The following is a 5,238-nucleotide window of genomic DNA, read 5'->3' as shown; positions in this document are numbered from 1 at the left end:
TGACATACTGATGATGATTTTGTGCCACGTAATCAACACGTCGCCCAGGTTTGATGGAATTAATCCAGCGCTTGTCTAGGTTGAAAATGAAAAATAACGATCCTATTTGCGTGCAAACGTTTACGGATGTCTCCTACCCTCGCCGTTGCTGACATGAGGGCGTTTGGACACGCACACACACGTGTAACCGCGCAAACACGGCCACTCTGTCTTGGTTTGTTTCCGTGTCATGGAAAGCAGAAATGCTGATGATAGTGAGGGGAAGTGATTTGGAGAAACGGTGGCCAATGTATGAGGTGCAGAAGGCGCCCGGCGATTGCAATTTGTCCTCCCTTTTATTGCTTTCTTCTGATGCTCGACATGCGACCGATCGGTTCATAACCGAATCTTTTCGGGAGAGAACCGAGGCGCGATGGCGTGTTCAGCAAAACCTGGCAAAAGTGCACATTGCAAAAGTAAATACATTTTTACTGTCAGTTAGTTACAGAAACAAAAAACAAACCTCTGCACACAAAATACTTTTCTGTTGTTAACTTCCATAGTACTCGTACAAAGAAGAAGAAAAAAAAAAAAAGCACGGGGACATTTGTGGCTGAAACCGGCCTGAAAATTGACCGACCATTTGGGAAATTCTCGATGTCCATCAAGCTCCTGATGAGATGGAAAACATGCAGCGGCCAACAGATGAAGCATAGCCAAGAGGAAACGTGTTCTACATCAACTTCTCCATGTGAAAGAGATACAAAAAAAGAAAAAGGGATCCAGATCAGCTCACAACTCGGTAAGTACATGATTATGATTATGATGTTCTTGCACTTGTTCTTGAATGGCCATTTTTATGCAAGAGAGCCCTTAGCACTGGGAAAAAAAAATGTGGTTATTTTGTTGTTTTCTTCAAACTCTTTGTCGTAGGGTTTGGACAGTGATGAAAAATGAAATCTATTCAGTACATGTATGCACAACTTTTTTCCACGTCAAATGTCATTTTTGTCATACATCTGCTTACGACGTATGTGGTACTCTGTGGCCCCCCAGTAATGCTGATGAAAAATTCTGGAACCCTCCAATTGATTTACATATTTCATACATTGAACATAAATAAGCCTTCAATATTCAGACAAGGAGTAGAAAGAAATCTATTTTCAAATGTGTGAAGTAAATGTAAAATATTGTCATAAAGTAGATGCAGCGTGCCTGCAAATGTAGTATTTATTGTATTTGTACATTTTGTTACTTGCCACCAAACGTAACAAACGAGCGTCACTTTGTGTTCTACAAGGATTTGATGAGCAACTATTAAACCCCGCCTTAAAATGTGACATCATGCCGTCCAGCCAATATTGACATCTGATAGGTTGCTTGTACTACGAGAGTGCATCAGGAAAACTTCACAGAAACACAGATGTTAGTTAGTTAGTCCAAAAATTAATTAAAATCATTTTGTTTCTCTTCAAAGTTCAATACACAAACTGAAAACACTTTTTCTTTTTTTTTCTTTTTTTTCTCAGCCATTTGTAATAAGGTTCTAATATAATGTGGCAAAAAGTGTAGTAGTGGCACTTTTCTGTGCCATACCATTTTGTCTTTTGAATACTGCATATTCAAACATTTTAAAAAATATATTTCTAATTCCAGTGACGTTGGTGAACAGATGTGATGCATTTCTCCTTTCCAAATGATTAAGGACTGCACGGACAAATTGGAAAAATCTGCGCAGCCCTCGCTAACCCCCCCCCCCCCCCCCCCCCCCCTCCCCGTCTCCTTGCATCCCCTTTCTTATATTCTCTTGATATCATGAAGACTAAAAATATCCAAAGTGACCCTCGGGAGAGAACGTGTGATGATGTTCAGCTCTCTCAGCAGTAAACAAGCTGACATCACAATGTCCCGTGCAGGTGAAGGACGACAAGCAAGGCGGCGCTTTGTCCAGCTCAGCTTGGACCATCTTGGTCGGTGCTGGACGAGATGCAGCAGGCAGTGAAGTGAGTCAATATGTTGAATATTTCGCATCAATATCTCAGGAAATGTTCAGGACAAATTAACAGGTGGTCAAGTGTAACAACTTCCCAGAAATTTATAGGAGAGAATTGCGCAAGAGTGTCAGCACTTATACGTCACCACTGGAATGATGTTCTGTAGTGTGAACATTAAAATTTAGTGTGAGAACTAAAAATAAATAAATAAAAATAAACTCAAATGGCGGATTTGATGCATTAAAGCATAATTTTTGTAAAAGGAAACACATTTTTCTATTGCGGGTGTATGCTGGGACTTATGTTTCATCTACAAAAGTAAAAACATATTAAAAAAAAAAGTGAAAATGTATAAAAAGTAAGCATGTGTACAAAAATTACATTTTTAAAAATTGTGAAAAGAATAATTACAAAGTACAAACAATTCCAAAAAGTAAAAAAAAAAAAAAAAAAAAAAAAGTAAAAATGCATTTACAGACTTTTTTTTTTTTTTTTTTTTTTTACACTTTCACGTATTTTCTTTTTGTAAAAACATTACTATAAGAAAAAAATAGATGCAAAATGTAGAAATGTGTTCACAGAAACATAACAAATTCCCAAAAAGCTAAATCAAATTACCACAAAAAAAATCAAGAATATTATTGTTTTTATTTATTCATATATTTATTTAACTTTATTATTATTCAATTAATTTATTTATTTATGACAAAAAAGTAATTTACACGTTTTTTTTTTTACAGAAACAAAATTACGTTTAGAAAAGACATTTTTAAAAACTTAAAAAATAAATAAATAAAAAGTAAAGAGAGAATTCCAAAAAGTACACAAATCTCGCATATAGTAAAATAGAAAAAAAAAAAGTACACATTCAATAGAAATGTAAAAAAAAAAAAAAAAAAAAAAAGGGAGATCTCTCACAAATGTTAAGGGAAAAAAAATACGGACAAAACATTTACATGAGAAAAAACTGAAGAAGAAAAAAAAGAAAAGTAAAATGTTACAATATTTTATTTACTCCAAAAACACTATTTTGATATCAACTCAAACCATAATTTCAAATTGTTACAATACATATTTTCTGAAAAGTTAAAGCATGTCCTCACAATTTTTGTTTTTTCTCTAAAAAGTCAGTTTGCAAAAAGATTCCTAAAATTCAAAAGTGTCGTTAAAATATTGGTTTTGCATTAATTAATTTTACTTCCCCAAAAAGTGCAGCTCACACTGTATTAGTATCATTTCTTGTATTTGATTCCTTTTTTTTTTTCTTTTTTTTTGCGTTTCTTGGAAGGCCTTGTCACTTGTGTGCAATTTCAAAGTCATCCAGCTGCTGTTTGAAGTTCTGCAATGCCTGCCGGCTGTTTTTTTGCCCTCCAGGAGGAAGGCAGCCTGTTGATGACAACTGTTTCTCTTTCGATAACAACAAATACAAAAAAAACACATCAAAACATTCCAATCCCGACCGGCAACGATTGCAATGAAAATCGTTAGCCCGACAAGGCTTCGTGAATGAATCGCGTGCACTCGTACTAAATGCACGCAAATCAATGGTCCGAGCGCTAACTACATTCATGTCTCGCGCTTTTGCCCCTCGAGGGGTTTCCGGTGAGGAGGTCGGGCGGTTATTGGAAAGACCGCCGCTTCGATTCCCCCCCTGAAGGAGCCGCTTATGATTAGCCGCGCCATTATCGCGCCGCTGTAAAACGTGCCATGGATTTTTCACAATGTAAACAACGCGAGCCGGCGCCGGGGGAGGCGAAATACAATAAATCATCTTCCCGTGGATGTCGCGCGCGAACAATAACGTCCCGTAGAGAACAAATGAGACGTCTTTTTATGAGGAAAAGCTCCTTTTATTAAGTTGCTCACATTTTCTTCTGGAGTTCAGCTATACGTCGATTAGTATTTCTTATTAAAACGTTTCAGAATGCATCACGATTCACATTTATTCGTGCACGTACAGGCAGCCCCAAAAAAAAAAAAAAATTCTTCCTGACAGTTTAACAGCAAACAGATGCATTGAAATGAAGCTGTTCTTGCCCATTCCTATCAATTAGCATTCAATTTATTGCCGAACTCATCATTCAGATTTATTCCGAATTTGTGAAACCTGCAGTCCTCTGCGAGCCTTTTGGACCCCTTCGGGCCACCGTACAGTATTCAAATTATCAAAGAGTCAAAGAAAGATTTGTCATGTATGTTTAAAAAACAAAAAGTCTGAAATTTTATTAAGCATGTCTCAAGAAGCCATGCCAGAAATGACACAGGAAGTCAACCGTTTTGCTTTGAAGCGGCCATTTTAGGGTCATTTTCCAAACTTTGTCCTACAGATTTTGCCTGATTGCTATTTTTTTATTATTATTATTTTTTTTTGGTGTGCAATTAAGCCTCAGAAGCTAGTTGTACTGAGCAACATAGAATTTGGTAGACACAAAAAAAAAAAAAAGTTAAAACCTACAGGAAGTCAGCCATTTTGTTTTGAAGGGGCCATTTTAGGAGTCATTTTTCAGGGACTCTTGTAGGATGATTTTGTTTTTGTTTTTCCCTACCGATTTTGACCAATTGCTACAATGCTTTTGGTAATTTAGCCCCGGAAGCTAGTTGTACTGAGCAACATAGAGTATGCTCAAACTTTCCATCATGAGTAGATGGACAAAAAAAAAAGTATGAAGGAGCCGATCTATGCTTTTCTTCTTGTCTTTTTTGTCATAACAACTTGATTTCACTATTTCTCATTTTGAGGAAATTTGTAACGAGACACCAGGCAACAGTTTTTAATGATTGGGGGAAACAAATCATAATACATATACTTTTAAGTCATTCACTCCCAGCCATTTTTACAGAAGCAATCCCGTTCGCTCCCGGCTGTTTTACTGGATTTTGACTGATTTTGCAAGGCCCACAGAATATTGTTCTATTGCTATAAAAACAACCTACCAAAAGAAAGATTCATCTGGAAAAAAAAGTATATTTCTATTTGTTTCCATTTTGCAGCAATTAGCATTAGAATATAGCTAAGTTTCATCATTATTCACAAATCTATTTAGAATTGTGAGTTAATTGAGGTTTTTTTGCAACAAGGGTCCTGGTTGATCTCTTATACTCTGCTGCCACCTGCTGGCCATTTTTGTCATAACTACCATTTCTTCAACCGTTCTTTGCAGTTGAAAGGCTGCATCAAAGCCTTCTGTATGCTCTAGCATAAAAAAAACGTATTAATACGTCTTTGGGACACTTAAAACATTTAAAATAGAACGCATTTATACGT

The sequence above is a fragment of the Festucalex cinctus genome, chromosome 7, assembly GCF_051991245.1.
Source record: "Festucalex cinctus isolate MCC-2025b chromosome 7, RoL_Fcin_1.0, whole genome shotgun sequence".
Lineage (NCBI taxonomy): Eukaryota > Metazoa > Chordata > Actinopteri > Syngnathiformes > Syngnathidae > Festucalex > Festucalex cinctus.
The sequence above is the reverse complement of the archived record's forward strand: the minus strand, read 5'-3'. Positions refer to the sequence as shown.